We start from the raw sequence: 13,795 nt of genomic DNA, 5'->3' as shown, positions 1-13,795 counted from the left end.
GGCACTTATAGGACTTCATTTTACACAATACATGTATGTTTTGTTTGATAAAGTTCATATTTATATCCAAAAATCTCAGTTTACATTGGCGCTTTATGGTCAGTAATGTTGTGCATCGAAAACATCCGGCAAATTTTCAGAGGCACATCAATTTACAGAAATACTCATAATAAACATGTAAAAGTTGATACAAGATACAAGTATTATGCACAGAATTACAGATATACTTCTCCTTAATGCAATCGCTGTGTCAGAATTCAAAAAAGCTTTACGGAAAAAGCAAACCATGCAATAATCCGAGTACGGCGCTCAGACACAAGCCATGCAGATACCCGCCATGTTGTTGAGTCAGAAATAGCGTTTTAAATATTCACTTACCTTTGATGATCTTCATCAGAATGCACTCCCAGGAATCCCAGTTCAACAATAAATGTTTGTTTTGTTCGGTGTCTTTCGATTAGTGTATGCTGTGTATTTTTACGAAATGTTTGATGATTAGTAGTTAGGTAAACACGTTGCTCATTGTAATTATTCTAGTCCATTTGTGACGGTGGGTGCAATTGTAAACTATGACATCTACCTGAAATATGCACATTTTTCTAACAAAACCTATCCTATACCATAAATATGTTATCAGACTGTCATCTGAGGAGGTTTTTTCTTGGTTGGTGGCTATCAATATCTTAGTTTAGCCGAATTGGTGATAGCTACTGGTGTTGGTGGACAAAGAAAAAATGGTGGATTATGCTAATGTGTTTAGCTAATAGATTTACATCTTTACATATTGTGTCTTCCCTGTAAAACATTTTAAAAATCGGACATGTTGGCTGGATTCACAAGATCTGTGTCTTTCATTAGCTGTATTGGACTTTAATGTGTGAAAGTTAAATATTTAAAAAATATTTTTTGGGGGAATTTCGCGGCTCTGCCTTTTCAGTGGGGGTGGGGGGGGTGTGCCGCTAGCGGCACCCCGGGGCTAGACAGTTAACATAAATCTTCAATAATGTTCCAACCAGCGAATTCCTTTGTCTTTAGAATTGCAATGGAACGCAGGTCGCTCTCACGTGTAGGCGCATGACCAGCTCATGCCACTCTGGCAGACCTCTGGTTGAAACAGCTCTCATTCCCCTCTCCTTCACAGTAGAAGCCTCAAACAATGTTCTAAGACTGTTGACATCTAGTGGAAGCCTTAGGAAGTGCAATATGACCCCATAGACACTGTACATTCGATAGGCAATGAGTTGAAAGCTACAAACCTCAGATTTCCCACTTCCTGGTTGGATTTTTCTCAGGTTTTCGCCTGCCATATGAGTTCTGTTATACTCACAGACATCATTCAAACAGTTTTAGAAACTTCGGAGTGTTTTCTATCCAATAATACTAATAATATGCATATCTTATCTTCTGGGGATGAGTAGCTGGCAGTTTAATTTGGATATGCTTTTCATCCAAACGTGAAAATGCTGCCCCCTATCCTAGAGAAGTTTTTAACAGATGCACTGTGTGTGTGTATACTGAACCAAAATATAAACAACGATTTACAGTTTATATGAGTCAGTGATTGTAAATAAATAAACGAGGCCCTGGTCTATGGACTTTACATAACTGGGCAGGGGCACAGCCATTGGTGGGCCCTGGAGGGCATACGCCCACCCATTGCGGAGCCAGGCCCAGCCAATCAGAATTCGTTTTTCCCCACAAAAGGGCTTCATTACAAAGAGGAAATACAACTCTGGTGGCTGGTCTCAGACAATGTGGAAGTCCTGGGCTGGCGTTGTTATATGTGGTCTGTGGTTGTGAGGCCAGTTGGATGTACTGCCAAATTCTCTAAAATGACGTTGGAGGCGGCTTCTGGTAGAGATTTTAACATTCAATTATCTGGTAACAGCTCCAGTGGATATTCCTGCAGTCAGCATGCCAATTGCACGCTCCCTCAAAACTTGAGACATCTGTGGCATTGTGTTGTGTGACAGAACTGCACATTTTAGTGGCCTTTTATTCTCCCCAGCACAAGGTGCACCTGTGTAATGATCATGCTGTTTAATCAGCTTGATATGCCACACCTGTCAGGTGGATGGATTATCTTGGCAAAGAATAAATGTTAACTAACAGGGATGTAAAAAATTCTGCCATCTTTTTTTTCAGCTCATGAAACATCCAACACTTTACATGTTGCGTTAATATTTTTGTTTATTGTAGTTACTCTCAGTTTTAGGAACATCTTCCCAAATATTTCACTTTATTTTTTACTTTACCCAAAATATGACGATATCAGCGATAGTCAAAATGTTGAAAATCTGTGAACGTCTAAATAAGAAATTGGGCCATTTAAACAGCAGGCGTCGAACCCTTTCGACAACGGGGAGATTTTACTGATGTGCTTTGTGTCTTCGACGTAAAAACAAGTTTTGGACTTCCACTTAAAATTATTTATTTACTTATTTTATGTTTAAGGAAGTGTGTACAGTTGTGGCCAAAAGTTTTGAGAATGACACAAATGTGAATTTTCAGTCTGCTGCCTCAGTTTGTATGATGGCAATTTGCATATACTCCAGAATGTTATGAAAAGTGATCAGATGAATTGTAATTAATTGCAAAGTCCCTCTTTGCCATGCAAATGAACTGAATCCCCCCCCCAAAACTGGAAGCTTCAAAAGGAGGGTGATGCTTGGAATCATTGTTCTTCCTGTCAACCATGGTTACCTGCAAGGAAACACGTGCCGTCATCATTGCTTTGCACAAAAAAGGCTTCACAGGCAAGGATATTGCTGCCAGTAAGATTGCACCTAAATCAACCCTTTATCGGATCATCGATAACTTCAAGGAGAGCGGTTCAATTGTTGTGAAGAAGGCTTCAGGGCACCCAAGAAAGTCCAGCAAGCGCCAGGACCGTCTCCTAAAGTTGATTCAGCTGCGGGATCGGGGCACCACCAGTACAGAGCTTGCTCAAGAATAGCAGCAGGCAGGTGTGAGTGCATCTGCACACAGACTGATATTCTGCAAAAGGTACAGGGATTGGACTGCTGAGGACTGGGGTAAAGTCATTTTCTCTGATGAATCCCATTTTCGATTGGTTGGGGCATCTGGAAAAAGCTTGTCCGGAGAAGACAAGGTGAGCGCTTCCATCAGTCTTGTGTCATGCCAACGGTAAAGCATCCTTAGACCATTCATGTGTGGGGTTGCTTTTCAGCCAAGGGTGTGGGCTCACTCACAATGTTGCCTAAGAACACAGCCATGAATAAGGAATGCTACCAACACATCCTCCGAGAGCAACTTCTCCCAACCATCCAGGAACAGTTCGGTGACGAACAATTCCTTTTCCAGCATGAAGGAGCACCTTGCCATAAGGCAAACGTGATAAGTGGCTCGGGGAACAAAACATTAATTGTCACCAGGGTGGATTGCAGAGGTCTTGAAAAAGAAGGGTCAACACTGCAAATATTGACTCTTTGCATCAACTTCATGTCATTGCCAATAAAAGCCTTTGACACTTATGAAATGCTTGTAATTATACTTGAGTATTTCATAGTAACATCTGACAAAAATATCTGAAGACACTGAAGCAGCAAACTTTGTGGAAATTAATATTTGTGTCATTCTCAAAACTTTTGGCCACGACTGTAGCTCGCATTCTGTATCATACAGCTATGAAAATAATATATTTAGAACCACCTGCTCGATTGGAATTAAGCGACGTCTGTGTCTTGAGTGTCCAAGAACGGTTTAGTTTTTTGTGTTCTGACTTGTAAAACAGAATGAATAAAAAAGTAATGTAAACATTATCATTAATTACCAGGAAACTCTACAACATTTGTTTGAAAATCACACCAAGATTGTTAACTTTAGATTGTCAAAACTGGCCTTAGCTTATTGAGCGATCTGATTAGGATTTACCTTCGTAGCAAGGCCTATTTATCATGTGGAGGTTTCATTCAGATCTCTTTTTTTAAAAACACACTGTCTTTGGCAGGAGAAAGATCAGACTCAGAGGAACCAGAGCCAGGGACGTCCAAACCAACAAGAAGACACCAGTGTTCCCACTGTGGAAAGTGTTTTAACCAGTTAAGGGACCTGTACCGACATCAGAGAATACACACAGGGGAGAAATCTTACTACTGCTTGCAGTGTGGAAAGGGTTTCAACTGGTCAGGGGATCTGAAAAACCATGAGAGAATACACAGAGGGGAGAAGCCTTACCACTGCCCCCAGTGTGGAAAGTGTTTCAACTGGTCAGGGGAGCTGAAAAACCACGAGAGAATACACACAGGGGAGAAGCCTTACCACTGCTCCCAGTGTGGAAAGGGTTTCAGGCATCCGGCGAATCTGAAACGGCATGAAAGAATACACACAGGGGAGAAGCCTTACCACTGCTCCCAGTGCGGAAAGAGTTTTAACCGTTTAGGGAACCTGAAAAAACATGAGAGAATACACACAGGGGAGAAGCCTTAACACTGCTCCCAATGTGGAAAGTGTTTCAACTGGTCAGGGGAGCTGAAAAACCATGAGAGAATACACACAGGGGAGAAGCCTTACCACTGCTCCCAGTGTGGAAAGAGTTTCAACTGGCCTGCGGATCTGAAACGGCATGAGAGAATACACACAGGGGAGAAGCCTTACCACTGCTCCCAGTGTGGAAAGAGTTTTAACGATTTAGGGAACCTGAAAAAACATGAGAATACACACTGGGGAGAAGCCTTAACACTGCTCCCAATGTGGAAAGTGTTTCAACTGGTCAGGGGAGCTGAAAAACCATGAGAGAATACACACAGGGGAGAAGCCTTACCACTGCTCCCAGTGTGGAAAGAGTTTCAACCAGCCGGGGGAGCTGAAATGGCATGAGAGAATACACACACCTTACCGTTGCTCCCAATGTGGAAAGTGTTTCAACCAGCTGGGGGAGCTGAAATGGCATGAGAGAATACACACAGGGGACTTGCTGTCTTATATTGTTGACTTATAATGATTACCTGTTTTTACTATATGAACTTGAATTGTTAAAACATATATTTGCATGTTTTTATTAGAAAACATGAATTGAATATGGAGTATGAATATAGAGTAGGTCAGATTCCTTCTGTTTTAAATGGTCCTTTTTTAAACTCTGACACTGTGTGTGTTTATCTGGGTGTCATTCCTCCAGCACTACAGATAATCAAGTGTTATTTGGATGTGATGCATTTGTTCCGTTGTTTACATTTGCAATGTTGGCCCACTGATGATTTAATGAAATGAAAATGTTCACAGACTCTGTAATACAAAATGTTAATTGTATGTGTCCACATATCTGAGTATGTGACTTGTGGTGGATGAATCGGAATTAGTTGGGTAACATAGATAATTAAGATGTCTTATCTGCATAATATGCTGATGTGATATACTTGTTATTAGAATGTATCCCTTCGGACTCTGGTGATGGCAGTTGCACTTCTTCCCTCAGCTGGGGCTCAGTCACCTTGGTCCCAGAGAGGGGAGAGGTCAGGCTTGTCTTTCACATGTCCCTGGTGCTATGCAGAATATCAGGAAGGGAAGAGGACAGGAGGGAACATTGTCTTCATATGTGAATGTATCTGTTAAACTATGTGAAGGGATGGTGTGATTAATGGGGAACCAATTACTGGTTTCCACAATGTCTGTGCGCAAGTCACTCCCTCCTTTGGCATTGGGGGGAGGTGTATGGCAGTGTCTGGAACCATTGTATGTCTTCTCTGATGTTGCACTTATCCTGGGATAGTGTATGACCTAGAGGCTCACTCCCCTCAGTGAGCTTGTCCAGGAGTGGGGTCAAGAAGGGGTTTTACTTGAGATGGGAGTATCTAGAGTTGACAATTGAGTTATGCCATTGGATGAGTTGGTGTTTTTGTGCTATGAAGTACCAGGAAAGAGATTAGAACCTCGTCTTAGGGACCAAACTGAATGATAAATTATAGCGAATGCTATCTGGCTACGGGATACTCCTTTCTCATTATAAAGTCTCACTTTGTAAACTGTTCCTAATATCTGTGGTTTATGTCGACTAGGGGGGTGGATCTTTGCTATAAAAGATCTCAGTAGCCATTGTGTTGCCACTCAACGGTTCATTAGAAATAGTGAATTGTTGAAAGTCATTGCAAAGATCTTATTATTAAAGATGTAGTTTAAGTATAACTCTGATTGGTGTGTGACGTTTTTAAGTATAACTCTGATTGGTGTGTGAACTTTGTCTCTTCTCATTTGGTAATACAGAAATTAACCACCACAGACTAACCTTGTGAAACTGACCTATTATAATCTCCTGTTCCTGGGAGTATCATCCTGTGTTGCAAACCAGCTGCACCTGTGTCCTTGTATGAATAAAGTCCCTCCCAGGAACAGGAAACTATAAAGATATGTGCTCATCACCCAATGCTTCGGAATTCAGACTGTCTACACTGCGCTGTGTAACTGTTATTCTCTCTGAGCTCAGAAATAAAGAATCTTGGTTTGACTTGGACACCAGCAGATCCTTATTTTATAATATCCACCTCAACTCTCCCACGGATTGCTGTTTCATCATTGTCTCAATGACGAGTTCTTTGTTTTCTTTTGCTGGGGTCATTTACAAACCTCCCACTGGTTGAATAAACTTTGTTTCCACGTCATTTCAACAAAACAAATCCATGTGATGATGTTTGATTAATGTGGAAAACTGATTGGATTTGTAAAAAGCCATGAACATCAGGTATTTTTAATTTTTCACGAACTGGCAACCTAAATCCAATGGCAGGTGACATTTTGTGTTGATTTCATGTTGAATTCACTTTAGTTGACGACTCAAAGAAATGTAAATAGAAACTAGATGTTGAACTGACGTCTGTGCCCAGTGGGCTGGTTTGAATACGTGGCAGGTGTTGGATCAATATCCACCTTAGTAGCTAAGTCCATGCAATTTGTGCCAGATTTCAATGTGAATATTCTCAAATCTGCATAAAACAATATACACATTTTCCCATCAGAAATGTTTGCATCAAACAGACTTATTGCGGATAAAAGGCTTTGCGTTATGACGTAGTGCACAAGAAGAATGACGTTTGCTGTTGAATTCCCATGTACCGAATGAAAAATAAGTTAAATTGGTTTCCATCACATTTTCAACTCCCCTGATGGTTTTAAAACTTGTGTAAAATTGTCCCGTGCACTGTAGCCTGCAGCTCACATATACAGTGATGGTAGGCTACCTACATGAAGAGATTATTATGGATGAGAGAGATATTACTTTATTTGTCAAATGGCAGCCAAGCATCAATCATCATGTCACCAGAATAAGGCCCTCAAAATGTATTGGAAAGGAGCATCAAGCTCATCACATGCAGTTTCACCACCCTGTGAAGTTCATAACTTATTTTGTCTGTAGCCTAATAAACTGCATGGTTTCCCAAGTCGTAGAGGGAGGACCACACAACATATCATCACGTGACTCCAAGTTAAAACAGATGTGATGCTTAGTATATAAATATTTGTGGATAAATGAGTTTCCACCGCCATTTCTTGCTCATACATTTTTACTGACACAAAAAGACCCCACCATGTCAAACAAACAAACAAATTGTCTGTCTGCATTAATAAAAGTGTACAGGCATATTCTGTTTCCGTCAGCCCGGTCATTACTCTTGAAATGGTTGGATCAATATCCACCTTCATGATATGGATGAAGCCTGATTTGAAGTGTCTGAGTAGTTCTATCTGATGTCATAATACACCCCTCTGATAATCAAGTGATATTTAGAATGTCTGAGTAGTTCTATCTGATGTCATAATACACTCTGATAGTGATCCATTTGCTCCATTGTTTCCATGTCAGTTGGTTTCCCACTCTGATGATTTATATCTGACAGAGGGGCTTTAAATGAATAGTATGGTCACATTTACAGGTTGTGGCTCAGTATTCTTAGTATGATGTGAAAAAAGAACAATCAACTATTTATTGATAATGTATATTCCTATTCAGCTTCTCCATCTGCATAGAGGCAAACAGTATCTTAAAGTTGATTAAATATATATATATATATATAAATTGTACACTTCTATTTTCACAATTTGAATTATTATTCATCAAAAACTATACCAACAACACACTGCAGCTTTGACATCAAGAAGAGATTGGGCTGATAGGGTGGTGGTGCTGCTCTATAGGTAAGGCTGTTCAATATGAATGTTCAATACACACAATAGGTTGATCAGTAGCCAGTTAGCTAGCTGCTACAGTCCAATATGAATATTCAATACACACAATAGGTTGATCGGTAGCCAGATAGCTAGCTGCTTCAGTCCAATATGAATATTCAATACATACCATAGGTTGATCAGTAGCCAGTTAACTAGCTGCTACAGTCCAATATGAATGTTCAATACACACAATAGGTTGATCAGTAGCCAGTTAGCTAGCTGCTACAGTCCAATATGAATGTTCAATACACACAATAGGTTGATCAGTAGCCAGTTAGCTAGCTGCTACAGTCCAATATGAATGTTCAATACACACAATAGGTTGACTGTTGACCAATATGAATGTTCATCATGAGGGAAAAATAAAGGTGGGCTCTCCTGTCAACATGGGGCTCCTGCTGCAGGTAGCCTAGTGGTTACTAGTGTTGGGCCAGTAACCGAAAGATCTCTGGTTTGAATCCCAAAGACAACTAGGTGAAAAATCTGTCAATTTGCCCTTGAGGACACCAGCAGCAGGATCCTCATGTTTCTCCCATTCTTCTCTGCAGATCCTCTCAAACTCTTTCAGGTTGGATGGGGAGGGTCACTGCAAAGCTATTTTCAGGTCTCTCCAGAGATGTTAAATCGGGTTCAAATCCGAGCTCTGGCTGGTACCCTCAAGGACATTCAGAGACGTCTCCCAAAGCCACTCCTGCATTGTCTTGGCTTTGTGCGTAGGGTCGTTGTCCTATTGGAAGGTTAACCTTCGCCCCAGTCTGAGGTCCTGAGTGCTCTGGAGCAAGTTTTCAAAAAATATCGCTCTGTATTTTGCTCTGTTCATCTTTCCCTCGAACCTGACGAGTCTCCCAGTCCATGCCGCTGAAAAACATCCCCACAGCATGATGCTGCCAACCCAATGCTCCACCGTAGGAATGGTGCCAGGTTTCCTCCAGACGTGACCCTTGGCATTCATCAGACCAGAGAATTTTGTTACTCATGGTCTGATAGTCCTTTAGGTGCCTTTTGGCAAACTCCAAGCTGGCTTTCATGTGCCTTTTACTGAGGAGTGGCTTCCGTCTGGCAACTCTACCATAAAGTCCTGCTTGGTGGAGTGATGCAGAGATGGTTGTCCTTCTGGAAGGTTCTCCCATCTCCACAGAGGAGCTCTGTCAGAGTGACCATTGGGTTCTTGGTTACCTCCCTGACCAAGGCCCTTCTCCCCCGATTGTTCAGTTTGGCCGGGCAGCCAGCAGTAGGAAGGGTCTTGGTGGTTTCAAACTTCTTCCTTTTAAGATGATGGGGACCTTCAATGCTGCAGAAATGTTTTGGTACACTTCCCCAGATCTGGGCCGTGACACAATCCTGTCTCGAAAGGAGTATATCACATCAAATACAGGCTACTTAAAGTTCACGAGAGAAAACACATATGCTCGTACTCTTGTCTCATTTTTACAAAAATAGAATTGTGCTTTTGGTCATGCAATATTGTCTTTATATATATACACTGCTCAAAAAAATAAAGGGAACACTTAAACAACACAATGTAACTCCAAGTCAATCACACTTCTGTGAAATCAAACTGTCCACTTAGGAAGCAACACTGATTGACAATAAATTTCACATGCTGTTGTGCAAATGGAATAAACAAAAGGTGGAAATTATAGGCAATTAGCAAGACACCCCCAAAAAAGGAGTGATTCTGCAGGTGGTGACCACAGACCACTTCTCAGTTCCTATGCTTCCTGGCTGATGTTTTGGTCACTTTTGAATGCTGGCGGTGCTCTCACTCTAGTGGTAGCATGAGACGGAGTCTACAACCCACAAAAGTGGCTCAGGTAGTGCAGTTCATCCAGGATGGCACATCAATGCAAGCTGTGGCAAGAAGGTTTGCTGTGTCTGTCAGCGTAGTGTCCAGAGCATGGAGGCGCTACCAGGAGACAGGCCAGTACATCAGGAGACGTGGAGGAGGCCGTAGGAGGGCAACATCCCAGCAGCAGGACCGCTACCTCCGCCTTTGAGCAGGAGGAGCACTGCCAGAGCCCTGCAAAATGACCTCCAGCAGGCCACAAATGTGCATGTGTCAGCATATGGTCTCACAAGGGGTCTGAGGATCTCATCTCGGTACCTATTGGCAGTCAGGCTACCTCTGGCGAGCACATGGAGGTTAGGGCTGTGCGGCCCCACAAAGAAATGCCACCCCACACCATGACTGACCCATCGCCAAACCGGTCATGCTGGAGGATGTTGCAGGCAGCAGAACGTTCTCCACGGCGTCTCCAGACTCTGTCACGTCTGTCACATGTGCTCATGTGCTCAGTGTGAACCTGCTTTCATCTGTGAAGAGCACAGGGCGCCAGTGGCGAATTTGCCAATCTTGGTGTTCTCTAGCAAATGCCAAACGTCCTGCACGGTGTTGGGCTGTAAGCAAAACCCCCACCTGTGGACGTCGGGCCCTCATACCACCCTCATGGAGTCTGTTTCTGACCGTTTGAGCAGACACATGCACATTTGTGGCCTGCTGGAGGTCATTTTGCAGGGCTCTGGCAGTGCTCCTCCTGCTCAAAGGCGGAGGTAGCGGTCCTGCTGCTGGGATGTTGCCCTCCTACGGCCTCCTCCACGTCTCCTGATGTACTGGCCTGTCTCCTGGTAGCGCCTCCATGCTCTGGACACTACGCTGACAGACACAGCAAACCTTCTTGCCACAGCTTGCATTGATGTGCCATCCTGGATGAACTGCACTACCTGAGCCACTTTTGTGGGTTGTAGACTCCGTCTCATGCTACCACTAGAGTGAGAGCACCGCCAGCATTCAAAAGTGACCAAAACATCAGCCAGGAAGCATAGGAACTGAGAAGTGGTCTGTGGTCACCACCTGCAGAATCACTCCTTTTTTAGGGGTGTCTTGCTAATTGCCTATAATTTCCACCTTTTGTCTATTCCATTTGCACAACAGCATGTGCAATTTATTGTCAATCAGTGTTGCTTCCTAAGTGGACAGTTTGATTTCACAGAAGTGTGATTGACTTGGAGTTACATTGTGTTGTTTAAGTGTTCCCTTTATTTTTTTGAGCAGTGTATATACACTGATCATACCAAACATTTGGAGAGAAATAAACGTCCTAATATGGACTAGGAACCTCCTCCTTTTGCCTCAGAAGAGCCTCAATTTGTCGGGGCATGAACTCTTCAAAGTGTCCAAAGCCTTCCACAGGGATGCTGGCACATGTTGACTCCAATGCTTCCCACAATTGTGTCATGTTTGCTGGATGTCCTTTGGGTGTAGTGAAGGCTCCTCAGAGAAGGATGGTCTTCCCTCCCTCCTCTGAGAAGCCTCCACTGCACCCAAAGGACATCGAGCCAACATGACATAATTGTGGGAAGGGATTTTCAGTGAGTTTCAGAAGAAAATAAATTGGTAAAACATTAAAATAAAATCATTTTTGGATAAAACTATACTAAATATAATCACATCACCAAATAATTGAATAAAACATATATTTTGCGTCCTCCTCTGGGTACATTGACTTCAATACAAAACCTAGGAGGCTCATGATTCTCAAGCCCTTCCATAGACTTAAACAGTAATTATGACAGCTTCCGGAGTACATCCTCCAACCTATCAGAGCTCTTTCAGCATGAACCTTCTCCGCTGTGCAATGTGGTTTCTGAGCTCGTCATGGGTGCACCTCAACCCCGCTCAAGGTACTAAACGATATCATAACCCCCATCGAGAAGAGACAATACTGTGCAGCCGTATTCATGGGTTGGCACCCCCCATTGGGTTGTGCCATGGCGAAGATCTTTGTGGGCTATACTCGGCCTTGTCTCAGGATGGTAAGTTGGTGGTTGAAGATATCCCTCTAGTGGTGTGGGGGCTGTGCTTTGGCAAAGTGGGTGGGGTTATATCCTGCCTGTTTGGCCCTGTCCGGGGGTATCATCGGATGGGGCCACAGTGTCTCCTGACCCCTCCTGTCTCAGCCTCCAGTATTTATGCTGCAGTAGTTTATGTGTCGGGGGGCTGGGGTCAGTCTGTTATATCTGGAGTATTTCTCCTGTCTTATCCGGTGTCCTGTGTGAATTTAAGTATGCTCTCTCGAATTCTCTCTTTCTTTCTTTCTTTCTCTCTCTCTTTCTTTCTTTCTTTCTCTCTCTCGGAGGACCTGAGCCCTAGGACCATGCCTCAGGACTACCTGGCATGATGACTCCTTGCTGTCCCCAGTCCAGCTGGCCGTCCTGCTGCTCCAGTTTCAACTGTTCTGCCTGCGGCTATGGAACCCTGACCTGTTCACCGGAGGTGCTACCTGTCCCAGACCTGCTGTTTTCAACTCTCTAGAGACAAACGTTTCTTAAACAGAAAAAAACGGGATAAACATACCTGAATTTGTCAAATAAAATCAAACTTTATTTGTCAAATGTGCCGAATACAACAAGTGTAGACCTTACAGTGAATTGCTTACAAGCCCTTAACTAACAGTACAGTTCAAGAAGAGTTAAGAAAATGAGCAAATGACCAAAGTAAAAAATTATAAAAAGTAACGCAATAAAATAACAATAACAAGTCTATATACAGGGGGTACTGGTACTGAGTCAATGTGCAGGGGTACAGATTAGTCGAGGTAATTTATACATGTAGGTCGGGGTGAAGTGACATTTCATAGATAATAAACAGCAAGTAGCAGCAGTGTACAAAACAAATGGAGGGTCAATGTAAATAGTCCAGGTGGCCATTTGATTAATTGTTCAGCAGCCTTATGGCTTATGGGGGTAGAAGCTGTTAAGGAGCCTTTTGGTTCTAGACTTGGTGCTCCGGTACCGCTTGACGTGCGGGAGCAGAGAAAACAGTCTATGACTTGGGTGACTGGAGCATCTGACAATTTTTTTGGCTTTCTTTATAATTGTCCTGGATGGCAGGAAGCTTGGCCCCAGTGACGTTCACTACCCTCTGTAGTGCATTACGGTCAGATGCCGAGCAGTTGCCATACCAGGCGGTGATGCAACCGGTCAGGATGCTCTCGATGGTGCAGCTGTAGGTCTTTTTGAGGATCTGGAGACCCATGCCAAATCTTTTCAGTCTCCTGAGGTGGAAAAGTTGTTGTCGGGCCCTCTTCACGACTGTCTCGGTGTGTTTGGACCATGATAATTAGTTGGTGATGTCTTCAAGACTGTCTCTCACCTAAAAAAACTATCTCGACCTGTGTGCACCTACGTAGCAATCTCACGATGGGTATAGGGAAAATTCTAGTATCATGTAGTAGCCTAAACCTATTGCTGTTACATTGAACAGGGGAATGGAATATGAATGACAGTCATCTAATATGGTGTAATAGAATTAAGGCCATGCTCATGAAAAAACAAATCGTTCTGACTCATCTTAAACACCACTGTTTGGGTGGTGGATGATTCTTGGTACACATGGGAAACCGTTGAGCTGGAAAACCCCAGCAGCGTTGCAGTTCTTGACACAAACCGGCGCCTACTACCATCCCCCGTTCAAAGACACTTAAATATTTTGTCTTCCCCATTCACCCTCTGAATGAGACACATACACAAGCCATGTCTCATTTGTCTCAAGGCCTAAAATGCCTTATTTAACCTGTCTCCTCCCCTTCATCTACACTGTTTGAAGGGGATTTAA

At 43.0% G+C, this 13,795-nt stretch overlaps 1 pseudogene; it reads left to right on the top strand.

The window, feature by feature from the left end:
• The window catches only part of LOC120035678, a 154,540-nt pseudogene extending 149,730 nt beyond the window's left edge, over positions 1 to 4,810 (top strand).
• Positions 4,811 to 13,795: the final 8,985 nt, after the last annotated feature.

The sequence above is a fragment of the Salvelinus namaycush genome, unplaced genomic scaffold (assembly GCF_016432855.1).
Source record: "Salvelinus namaycush isolate Seneca unplaced genomic scaffold, SaNama_1.0 Scaffold109, whole genome shotgun sequence".
Lineage (NCBI taxonomy): Eukaryota > Metazoa > Chordata > Actinopteri > Salmoniformes > Salmonidae > Salvelinus > Salvelinus namaycush.
The sequence above is the reverse complement of the archived record's forward strand: the minus strand, read 5'-3'. Positions and strand labels throughout refer to the sequence as shown.